The sequence below is a fragment of the Armigeres subalbatus genome, chromosome 3, assembly GCF_024139115.2.
Source record: "Armigeres subalbatus isolate Guangzhou_Male chromosome 3, GZ_Asu_2, whole genome shotgun sequence".
Classification (NCBI taxonomy): domain Eukaryota; kingdom Metazoa; phylum Arthropoda; class Insecta; order Diptera; family Culicidae; genus Armigeres; species Armigeres subalbatus.
In genome coordinates, this window is record NC_085141.1 from 67,202,810 (window position 1) to 67,215,748 (window position 12,939).

At 40.5% G+C, this 12,939-nt stretch overlaps 1 long non-coding RNA gene across 1 annotated transcript; it reads right to left on the minus strand.

Annotated features, from left to right (window-relative positions):
* Positions 1–1,670: 1,670 nt before the first annotated feature.
* Positions 1,671–2,186, minus strand: LOC134227383 (uncharacterized). The gene is made up of 2 exons (XR_009983667.1): positions 2,082–2,186; positions 1,671–1,999 (listed from the first exon to the last, which is right to left on the minus strand). It is a non-coding gene; the product is annotated as an uncharacterized LOC134227383 (long non-coding RNA).
* Positions 2,187–12,939: the final 10,753 nt, after the last annotated feature.

Genomic DNA, 12,939 nt, shown 5'->3' on the forward strand with positions numbered 1-12,939 from the left:
CATGTACTTCACTACGAAAGCCTGCTTCGCAATTGGCAAGGTAATCTGGCTAAAAATCATCTATTCACTATCTACGACATTTAAAAAAAATATGAATGATATATAGTGAGGCCGGCCCACAAGACTGAACTCGTTTTGAGTCCTATTATGCTTGAAACATACAAAGTTAAACCTATTCTTATTAAAACTGTTATTTAAATTTCAGGCGAAAAAGGAATCGAAATGTTTAAAATCAACCCAACGTCGACCACCCTATTTGAAAGGATGGATAAGTAATATAAAAGCATTACGATGGTTGTGGAACATTCTAAGAAAAGACTACTTGTATTCCTATCTTTGCACCAATGCTCTTTGTCAGGATTTCCTAGAAAACTTTTTTTCGGAGATAAGAAGACGATGTGGCTTTAATCAAGCACCAAATGCATTTCAATTTGGAAGTGCACTCAAATATGCAATGATCGCAGCTACTGAGCAAGGCTTCGGTGAGGGTATTAATTGCCAAAGTGATATGGTTAAGCCGCTGCTCAAAGAAGATGATCTAAATGATCTGCAACCAAATTCATCCGCGTCACCAGGCTATGAACATGAGCCTTTAGACTAAAATCTCCATCCGTAGCGCTAAGAAAAGAAATGAACAAATTGGTGTATATCATTGGAGCGGCCGTAAGCAAGTTACCACATAAAAATGTAAGCAAAAATTAACCGCTGAAAAGGATGATGAATGTCTTCAAAGGGAGGAGTATTCTTTCATTAAATTGGAAACTGCATGCTTTTTGAGGAATATAACAATTCCTAACAGCACTTTGTATGCTATTGGATTGCTAGCATTCGTCAGCTTCAAGTAAAAGTTTGAATCTTTTCTCTACCAGAACCGGAAAAATGTAAAAACTCGCCTAAAGGCATATCTGGTTTATGAAGCTTTTGAACATGCAGTATGCCAACCATGCTTTAACAAATTGGTTGACATTATTTTCAATACACTAATTCAAGGATTCCTACGGGATGTGCGCGTTCAACAGAAAATCGCAGACAACAACAAACGGCGTGGAAAACGGAATAGAAAGGCATTGCGAATGAATCTGCCACAAGATTGAAAAACACGTTCTATTTTCAAACTAAAATAAAGTTAAATTCAATCTATACGTATTTGTAGTAAAATAATTTGTTTTTATTTCTCAACTAGCAGACCCGACAAACTTTGTTTCGCCTAAAATAATTTATTATTTGATTATTTCTCGAGTTATGCAGGAATTTCTGTTTCATTTGTATGGGATCCCCCTTTCCAGAAGAGGGAGGGGGTTTGAATCACCACAGAAACATATCTTCCCTTCCATTTGCTTGAATAATTTTCGTGTTACGAATAAGTTGGTGTTTCATTTGAACATTCCCCGATCCCAAAAACCTCTGCATAGGGGGCATCCACAAAGTACGTCACGCTCATAGGGGGGAGGGGGGTTCCGAGCAGCGTGACGACTCATACAAAAATTTTAGAGGTTTAATACAAAAAGTGTGACGAACGGGGGAGGGGGGGTTGAAAATCGCCGATTTTTGCGTGACGTACTTTATGGATTTTCCCATACAAATTTTCACGTCGATCGGTTCACTAGTTTCCGAGTCTATAAAGTTCAGACAGACAGAAATTCATTTTTATGTGTATAATAAATAGAAGATTGTAAAGTCCAATTATTCAATATAATAACTTTTTCTTATGGCACATTTTTAAACTTGTTTCTTCAGGCAATTCTAACGTAACTATGTCTTTATGTTCTTTAATTCAAATGGGGCCGTTACAACGATCAGATTACCGCTCAATATCGCATTTTTCTTCATCCCAATATCCTTGAGCTACTACAGCTACGATTTCAGCTTCGTGCAGAAGCACGAATGCAGTTTAACCGGTTTAACGCATCCTCCCAACCGATACTCTCAGTAGGACCCACATCGAACTGCAAGGAGTTACAAGCAACCGGAAGGATGATGATTCCAATATACCCATTCGCTGAAAAGCAAGAGGAAAAACACAACATTACTCTCGGAACGTCAGAACTTAACACAACGCACTGAATATGTTTGTGACTTACCTTCCAGTGGCAGAAATGTTGCAATCTGTTGATATGGTGTATCAACAACTCGTTGATCCCTAGACGGATGACCATTTCCTGTATTCTTTCAGCTTTCTCACTAGTTTTAAATTTTAGCTCAGGAAAACAATTTTATTTTTACAAAAAGAGAGCACAACGGTTGGCTGAGCTTGCTGATTTCTGCTAACTGACTTTGTTTACGTTGTGTTGCTGGATGCTTGACTTTGTCGTAATGACTATGGACGCGGGCGGAACTTATGTGGCCAAGAATTATATGTGCACTTTGTACATAACATTAGATGTTTCGAAGTTAATAATCTTCCAATATTCAATTGTTTTACAGGTGTTACATCGCATTATTTTATTATAATTATTTATATTTAAGTAAAAATAAGAAACAGATGAATATTTTATTCAATTAATCTGAATTAATCTAGATATAAATTAAAGGCTTTTACGGACATGTCTATGGGAGAAGGGAAGAGGTATGTCATGTTATGTCATTTTATGCCTAGGGGCCGTAAACTAATTACGTAAGCATTTTTTTGAGTTTTTCGAACCCCCCTCCCCCCGTGTAACATTTTTCCCATACAAATCATTTTTTATTTATATGGAGCGTAAGAAAATGGCAGACCCCCCCTCTCTCCATAAGTACTTACGTAATTAGTGTACGACCCCCTCAACTTTAAGCATAAAATTCCTAACCAGACTTTTATTTTGGTCATTTGATATGCTATAGTGATTATGAAACACCTGCGTATACATTTTCGCTGGAAGAAATAAAAACGTTTCACATCGTCATTGCTTTGTTTTAAATTTTGACAGCAATGTTGCCAAACGTTGTGTTGTATTGAAAATAAAAACTAACTGGCAACCATGATTCAACGTAACTTGGGCAGTCGGCAAAAGATGGCGGGACTGTTCTAACGTATTTTCGTTCAAAGTTTTACACACGTTTTTCAAGAAAACATATATGGGCATCAATGTCTGTTCTCTGTGAGAAAAGTGCACCAAAAAGTTTCTGCGAGCCGGGTCAATTCAAATTTTCCGCCCTACCTCACACAAGACAGGGCAAACAAATTGTGGTGACAAATAGGTCCTATGCTGAGGGCTAATATGACAATAAAACGGATCATAGTTAACTCCTTGAAAAAGTCACAATACATGTGTCCGAAACGTCGGATTTGTATTTAACGTTTTGCTGACTTTACACTTTTTGACAGCGCATTTACGCTGAATTGAATTTACCCATTTTAGGGTACATAACAGCTCTCCCCCCTTAAAGTTTTACAGCTTATATACAATTTTTTCATAATTATATTTTTTTTCTTAAATTCTTTTTTTTCTTTTGTTAAAAAAAAATCAAAGGGCAAAAATAAATAATAAAAAAAACAAAAGAAAGCAATTGGCACTGTTAACCCAAAACAATGGAAAGAATATAAATTAAATGACTCACCCTATTCTTCCAGACCGTTTTCGCTTCCACTCACCACCGTCGGAATGGTACCCGTATTGAATCCTCTGGAGCCCGGTGCGACAAATCCAACGAACGTCGTCGTATTTCGGCTTAGCGTCTTAAAATTGTTTAGATCTATGCCTTCCGCATCAGCATATACCCTGCGAGCGTCGGAATGGGTATCAGCGAAAGTCGTACTTCGTAATTCGACACAGCGTCGTAAAATTGTCCTTTCTTGCCTTCTGCACCAGCGAACCAGCGTATACTAAGCGTAGACCCAGCGAGCGTCCTTTGCTAGTATTGGCCTTGACGAAAGCGAGAAAACAAAATGGGGGCCGGCTGATGCTTTTTTATTTCACCCAGCAAGGGATATAGGACGTCAATTTTAAAATGCTTATTAAAGCGTTAAAACACATTTTAGCCAAAAATTGTTCATTTTTTTGGGTTAGAAATTTAATTTACTTTTATATAGGTAACACGAAAGTTGAATTATTTTGATTAAAAAAACATGTGTAGATAAGGAGCCTAACATGTAGGTTTTCAAAATTCTAACCCTATGTATTTTAAAGTTTTCAACATATCATTGTTAATAAGATTTTAAAAGCATTTTAAAATACACTTCCTATACTTCACCATGTTGAAAAACAGTGATTTCACGCACACGTCCGTCGCCGCTAGATGGCAACAGCGCGGCTGCGTCAAAGCGAATTGCCAAGGTTGAAAAGCGTTTGGTATTTTGAACCGCAACGAATCCAGTCGGTATCGAATCAACAGCGTTGCCGAAAAGTTGTCCACAGTATCCAAAATCCAGCGAAAACCGCAAGCGAGTGTAATTTCAACACTGCACTGAAAGGTCCTTTGCAAAAAATAATCCTCGTCGCCACTTTTACGTATTAAAAGGATGATCAGGTGGAACAAATCGGAATGGAATCGTCGGTGTCTTTTCAGAATATCGGAGTCAGGTAATAATCAGGAAACAGTTGTTATTACTTTGATAGCTCGAACTGGAAGAAGAGCTCTACGGAGTTTATTCGTTGTATTTAACGTTTTACTGACGTTACACTTTTTGACAGCGCATTTACGCTGAATTAAATTTACCCATTTTAGGGTACATAGCAGAAAACAATCAAGCAACTATTGATTTACAATCAAAAACATTTTTTTGTTTTCCACTAATTTTAGCTATGCCAAATAACTTTTGTTCTAGCATTTTTTCCATAGATGATTCCTTCATATTGAAATTTTTGAAAAGACTACAGAAAAGACTACTACAACTAGGGTAGAATACGGCATTGGCAGGGTGCGACAGTTGTTGGCACCCTCAAAAATATTTGCGTTTTCCAGCAAACATACACTATTTATGAACATAATTTTGATTCAATCACACAATTTCAAGTCTAAGCTTTCATTTGAATAAGTTGTTTGTGTAAAAGTAGCAAGATTTGATGTGTTAATCACCGAAACAAATTTGCAACTACGAAATCCTTGCCATTATTGCATTGCCAAAGAAAGCAGCGCACGAAAAGCAAACTGTTACTTACTTTTTTGGATCGCCTGTTTCTCCTCTTAATTGCGTATGACACGACACATTAAGTACGTAAACTACTTTTTACACTTTATCACCACTTGATTATCACCACAAAGAGCAAATTCAAGCAATATTTGCTCTATGTTTCACTAAATAAAATCGGGACTGTTCGTTTTCTTTGACAGCAGCACACTTCGGAATAGAACGAGAGAATGTGTTTGTGAGCATATCAAACACACGCTAAGGAGATACCACGCACAATTCTATGTGAGTTGATTTTAGTAAAAATACGAACAAAATATCCGGCGATGGCATTTATTTAAAAAAAAGTGTTAAAATACAAATGCTTCATATTTTTTACGCAGACCATGCATTATATCAAAAGTGATAGTAACACCTTATTTTAACCCTTATGTGACTGACAGGACCGTTTTCCTTTTGCAACTTCAATACTTTCCAAGCTCATCAAAAAAATCATAACCATTCCCGTTCCTACATAGCGCATTTCAACCATAAATAATTGCCTACTTTTAGGGTATTATCTATTATTCAACTGTGAAACGTAGTGTAAGAATGGGATGGCTCCAGCGGCTGGATAGGACAGTGCTGCCCATTATTCAACATATGAAGACTTACGAGGTGGAATATATTGTTAATATACTATACTACCAGAACCGACGAGCTTCGTTTCACCTAAAATTGATTAATTATATATTTTTTACATTATTTAAAAGAAGTATTCGAAATTTGCAAATTTAGATTCTATTTTTTAGATTAATTTTCGATTAAAGCAGAAATTTGTACTTTATTTGTATGGGAGTCCCCCCTCCAGAAGAGGAGGGGTCTAATACCATCATAAGAATCTTTATCGTTCCCAAAAACCTCTACATACAAATGTTCATGCCGTTTCCTAATCTATAAGGGCAGACAGACAAAAATTAATTCTTATGTGTATAGATTTGGTTTTACGTAGTTTACGTCGAGCGGTCGTGTCTTGTACACAACCATCATGATTTTTTTTTGATGAAACAAACATATCACGTAAGGACCGTAAAGAGCAAGTTGTATATTTGAAACTGGACTGACTTTTGCTTACGACTCTAAGGCATTACAAAAGACAAAAGATGTAAATTTTGGCAGCGGACAAAAAGCATATAAGTTCCCTTCTCCAAAATGGCCAACATTATTCAAATAGGTTAGAAAATGGTAAAAATTATGAAAATGTCAATATCTGAATACACTAGTACCCTATCTGCCATTCACGTCTGTTTTTTCTTGGCCGCATAAGGGTTAAATTTGTTTTACAATGTGTTTAAATGCTTTTGCCTATCTGTCTACATGACATAAAATTGATGCCAAGGCTAAAAATTCATGTTTTGTTTTAAGCCAGTTTTGATAAATAATAAAGTTTGTTCCAAAATTGAGTTAAGCGAGATAAGCGTGCGGCCGATTAATATGAATGAATTTTACTACTGGAGGATATAAACAACCACCATTTGGCACCAATACATTACCAGTTTTCTACTTCCATGTCTAGTTGCTAAAGGAGCAAACTCATTGCTGATAATAGAAATTGCTATGCCAATAGAAGAAACGTTGACCTGTTACTTTATATTAAATTTACTGAGTTTGTGGTAAAAGCTGCTATAGTTAGTAATACCAATCATAAAAGAAAGAGCATACAAATGTATACCAGTTAAACTGTACCTGTGTTTTAGTGTAATTATTCATTATTTTTATCATTCAATTTGGCGAATGTCTTAAACTGCCAAGAATAGGTATTTTCCCCTACATCAATTATCATTGTACTATTTACGAACTTATTATGGACATTTCTTTGGCAGATACAAGTCTATGATTGTTAATACAGGCTCACCTACGGTTGTTGAATCTGTTGAGATCGATCAAAAAACAAGTACTGCTCCAGTTTCATCCAGAGTTGATCTCGACTGTGCTAATCGTGATCATGAAAATATATCATCGCCCGATGAATCTTTTGATCTCCTGCAAAGCACAAGTAGCAAATGGACTTCTCGCGATACAGTAACTACGACGACATGGAACGCTGTGCAAAACAAAATTATTGCATTCATGATTAAATCAGCTGAAACAGTGAACAAGGACACAAGATCCACGGGTCGTGGAGTTGACCTAAATATGAAGAATCCATTACATAAAATCTCGAATATTCCATCGCGATCATCTCGGGACTGTGAAGCTATTAATCTGGTTTCAAAAGTCTGTGATGATCTCAATAAGCTCCGTGCGCACATTAAAGCTAATGACCTATCCAAGCAAATCAACATTTTCATCATGGATCAGCAGCTGAATATTATTTAACCAATTGCCGTAGGGGCTTTGGGCAAAATATGCAATCTGGCCTCCAATAAATCCCCTGAGTGTACCAAATAATGAGCATGAGCATGATTGACCACCCACGGTTGCTACTCCGTTATTGGCAGGTCAGATGTAATTACACAGAGAATCAACAGATGAAGTTTGGGACTAACATCGTCTTCAATGTGTAAGATCTGGTGACCTAAAAATAAGCAATACCAGCGCCGGCCGTGTTCGATTCATTCATTTATTTAGTCTACATCTATACAGATAACACTGAATCAACAATTTGACGCCACAATACACGGTTCGAGGCTGCATCTCTCCATCCTCGAATACGCCCCACGCTCGCCAAGTCGTTCTGCACCTGGTCTGCCCATCTCGCTCGCTGCGCTCCACGCCGTCTCGTACCTGCCGGATCGGAAGCGAACACCATCTTGGCAGGGTTGCTGTCCGGCATTCTTGAAACATTTCCTGCCCATCGTATCCTTCCGGCTTTAGCTACCTTCTGGATACTGGGTTCGCCGTAGAGTTGGGCGACCTCATGGTTAATTCTTCGCCGCCACACACCGTCTTCTTGCACACCGCCAAAGATGGTCCTAAGCACCCGTCTCTCGAATACTCCGAGAGCTTGCAAGTCCTCCTCGAGCATTGTCCATGTTTCATGTCCGTAGAGGACAACCGGTCTCATTAACGTCTTGTACATGACGCATTTGGTGCGGTGGCGAATCTGGAGCCCATAGGCCCGACTTCCACAGATGATGCGCCTTCGTATTTCACGACTAACATTGTTATCAACCGTTAGCAAGGATCCGAGGTAGACGAATTCCTCGACCACCTCGAAGGTATCCCGACTAGAAGAGCATAACAGAAACTGAACACAATTTTAACATATTGTGATATTTATAACTTATTTTGATACAATTTTGTTCTTAGCAGCATTATCTTTCAAATGTTGTAACAGGATTTTATCATAATATGATTTAAAAAAATGCTTAACACCGAATTGCCCAACAGTAGGCAATTAAAATAGATGTAGTAAAGTCCTCCAGCCATAGATATCACAATGCTGATATAATTTGAAAAGATTGCCTTTATTGCAATGTTGTTAGTTTCATGTTCTCGAAAAATATTCTTGTACATATAAAAACAAAAATTTCTGATTGTTGATCACAATCTGGAGACCTATCACGACCTGTAAAAAATTCCAACTGCACAGTGCACAATATATTTTGTATCTGATCCTGTTATAAATTTATAACAAAATATGTTATTTTTATGATAAAATTGTAACAAAATTTGATAGTTTTTTGTTTCCAGTAGTGTAATTTTTGATAGAAATTTAGATATTTTAACAACATCCTGCACCATGTTTCTAACATATTTTGTTATAAAAATTTAGTATAACATAATAACATATGTTGTTATAATTTTGATATGATCTTCTAGTCGGGTTAGTCCCCGGCGCGATGCGAACGAACTGGAGTACTCGCCCGAAATCTTCACACAGTTTTGCACACCATCCACCGTTGCTTTGATCAGTCTGGTAAGCTTCCCAGGGAAGCTGTTCTCATCCATAATTTTCCATAGCTCTACGCGGTCTATACTGTCGTATGCCGCCTTGAAATCAACGAACAGATGGTGCGTTGGGACCTGGTATTCACGGCATTTTTGAAGGATTTGTCGTACAGTAAAGATCTGGTCCGTTGTCGAGCGGCCGTCAACGAAGCCGGCTTGATAACTTTCCACGAACTCATTCACTAATGGTGACAGACGACGGAAGATGATCTGAGATATCACTTTGTAGGCGCCATTAAGGATGGTGATCGCTCGAAAGTTCTCACACTCCAGCTTGTCGCCTTTCTTGTAGGTGGGGCATATAACCCCTTCCTTCCACTCCTCCGGTAGCTGTTCAGTTTCCCAGATTCTGACTATCAATTTGTGCAGGCAAGTGGCTAGCTTTTCCGGGCTCAGCTCAGATACCATCCTTACCAGCTGCTTTATTGGTCTTTAGCTGTTGGATGGCATCCTTAACTTCCCTCAAGGTGGGGGCTGGTTGGCTTCCATCGTCCGCTGAACTGACGTAGTCATCTCCTCCGCTGCCTTGACTTTCACTGCCCGTACTCTCAGCGCCATTCAAATGTTCCTCGTAGTGCTGCTTCCACCTTTCGATCACCACACGTTCGTCCGTCAAGATGCTCCCATCCTTATCCCTGCACATTTCGGCTCGCGGCACGAAGCCTTTTCGGGATGCGTTGAGCTTCTGATAGAACTTGCGTGTTTCTTGAGAACGGCACAGCTGTTCCATCTCCTCGCACTCCGCTTCTTCCAGGCGGCGTTTCTTCTCCTGAAAAAGGCGGGTCTGCTGTCTTCGCTTCCGTCTATAACGTTCCACGTTCTGCCGGGTACCTTGCTGCAGCGCGACCGCCAGCGCTGCGTCCTTCTCCTCCAGAATCTGTCTGCACTCTTCGTCGAACCAATCGTTCCGTCGACTTCGTCCCATATACCCGACGTTGTTCTCCGCTGCGTCGTTTATGACTGCTTTGACTGTATTCCAGCAGTCCTCAAGAGGGGCTTCATCGAGCTCACCCTCTTCCGGCAACGGTGCCTCGAGATACTGCGCGTATGCAGTGCCGACTTCAGGTTGCTTCAGTCGCTGTAGGTCGTACCGCGGCGGTCGTCGGTACCGAACATTGTTGATGACAGATAGTTTTGGGCGCAGTTTAACCATCACCAGATAGTGGTCAGAGTCGATATTAGCGCCACGATATGTCTTGATGTCGATAATGTCGGAGAAGCGCCGTCCATCGATCAGAACGTGGTCGATTTGTAATTCTGTCTGCAGTGGTGATCTCCAGGTGTACCGATACGGGAGGCTGTGTTGGAAGTAGGTGATGCGAACGGCCATATTCTTGGAGGCGGCGAAATCAATTAGTCGTAGGCCGTTTTCGTTCGTCAGCCGGTGGGCGCTGAACTTCCCAATAATCGGTTTAAACTCCTCCTCTTGACCAAGCTGAGCGATCAAATCTCCTATGATGATTTTGACGTCGTGGCGTGGGTAGCTGTCGTACTCACGTTCCATCTGCGCGTAGAATGCGTTCTTATCATCATCAGTGCTTGCGGAGTGTGGGCTATGGACGTTGATTATGCTGAAATTGAAGAACCGGCCTTTGATCCTCAACCTGCATATTTCCCCACCACCCGATCACGCGCCTTTGCATATCGCCCATCACTATGAAAGCTGTTCCCAGCTCGTGTGTGTTGCCGCAGCTCTGGTAGATGGTATAATTACCTCTAAACGTTCGCACCATTGATCCCTTCCAACAAACCTCCTGCAGCGCTACGATGTAGAATCCAAGGTCCTTGAGCACATCGGCGAGTATGCGTGTGATCCCGATGAAGTTGAGAGATTTGCAGTTCCACGAACCGAGTTTCCAATCGCTAGTCCCTTTTCGTCACAGTGGTCTTCGCCGATGGTTCCGGTCCGTACTCTCTTGTTGATTGTTCGTTGCTTATGGTTTTTTAAAGGCTGGCTTGCAGGGCCTGACACCAAACCCCCTAAATTTCCGGAGGACCATTTCTCCTTATTCCCGGTGGACCATGGTGCACAGTTTCACTTAGAGTCCCTCGCTGGCACTCGGACGATGATCAGCCGCCCCAAACATGGAGAACAGACGCTGTTGTGAGCCGATCCTGACATGGAGAACAGACGCTCAGTAAGATTAGCACCTCCGGAGAGGAGCAAACCCCCCCACCCCCACTTTACTGTCAGCATACGACCATAGTTCCCACCGGGGCTGGCTACCCGATCTTCCCTAAGGATGCTCGTATCCCGGCCAGCACCACGGGGAGGTAGGGATAGGAGCTGCTGGGTAAGAGGCTAAGGACCACGAGATGGGGTCTATTTTATTCCTTCAGGTACGCGAAGTACCAATGGTACGCTTTACCCAGCATTTGCCGTGCCGTGTTCGAATACAGGTCAATTAAGGAACGGGTAGGAGGGGCCCTTCTTAGCCGTGCCGTGCTACAAAGCAAGACCATGCATTCTACCGCAGTAAGCAGATCAAAATTTCGATGACCGGCCGATCATTCTGCTTAGCATTAGCATTGAGCAATTCGCACAAATTCGTAGGTGGTACAAGCCTTGATTATTGTATGAGAGTAGCGTCACTTTCATCCGTTACCACAGATATTGATTTGGGACTAATCACTATCTCTTAGATGGAAGCAATGCACTCTCCAATAGTCCAGATCTGTCCTGGCCACGTCCTTGCGAATGCTGGGGAAGGGGAAGGATGGTTAGTTGGACACCTACTTAAGAAAGATGCAGAGAACTCTACGACCTCTCATAGGTGCCACGGGAGGTTTTGGAATTGTTAGTGTGGAAGGTTATAACAGTAGGAATCGTGTTGGTAGAACGTGAAACACAGAAAGAACTATGATAGAAATACAAAGTAGGAAAGGGACGAGCCTGGAATTGAACCCACGACCTCCTGCTTATAAGGCAGAAGCGGTAGCCACTAGACCACCGAGCACGTCTACCAGCCGATCATTCTGCTTACTGGAGAAAACACGACCGGACGCAATACAAATTTTTACTTTCTGATTCATTTACTCACCCGCACAAAGCAGAACAAAACTTTGATGATTGGCCGATCGTTCTGCTTACCAGTGGTGGAAATACTCGCTTCACGAGTAAGAAAAGAGTGTAAATGGGCCTACCAAAAATGCCACACTCGCGCGAACCTACTGCTTGCATTTTTCTGGGGCTTGCTTTGTTCGCGAGTACGGGCAAATCAGAGACAAAAAGCAAGGCAGTATTTTGTTTGGGAGTAAAAATCGTGGTCGCGAGTATTTGTGGTTACTTCGAATACAATGGATAAATTTGACTTGACATAAACGCAAAGAATTGTGTTCTTGCTCGAACATCCGTGAGAAACATGTTTCGTGGTCGTTTTATGATTTTTTGCAAATTAACCAGTTAATTCAAAAGTATAAGATTGCTAATGTCATTCCTGTTCGCGTGACTAACATTTAGGTTAATTTGACCTGGCAGCTATACTTTTCATTAACTTATGAATGTTATTAACTTTTTGATATGGGATCATTCAATAAGTTGGCATAATGCGGAGTATAAGTATTTTCGAATGGTTTTTTGCCATAACATATGAGGTTATTTTTTTACGTGTAGCGTTCTAGTACTATATTCTAACTAACATTTTCACTTATTTTAACAACTTAGCCAATCTAACCCAGCCCCGTGGTTGGTTGGCCGACTATTCCCGCCGCATCTGTTGATAACTTTTTCCTTAATTATTTTCAATCGATGGAAAAAAATACAAGTGTGCTCAAGATTTATATATTTATGACAGCGAAAACCGTTTTTGTAAAAGTCTAACCAGAATTAGTACAGGCATTCCGAAAGCAAAATTCAGCCAACCAGCCCAGTCTCCCCTACACTTGTCTATTAATCCCTTATACACGGTAGAAGACAAGTACCCACGTTTAGAAACTGTTTAAAGCTAGAGACAAGTATG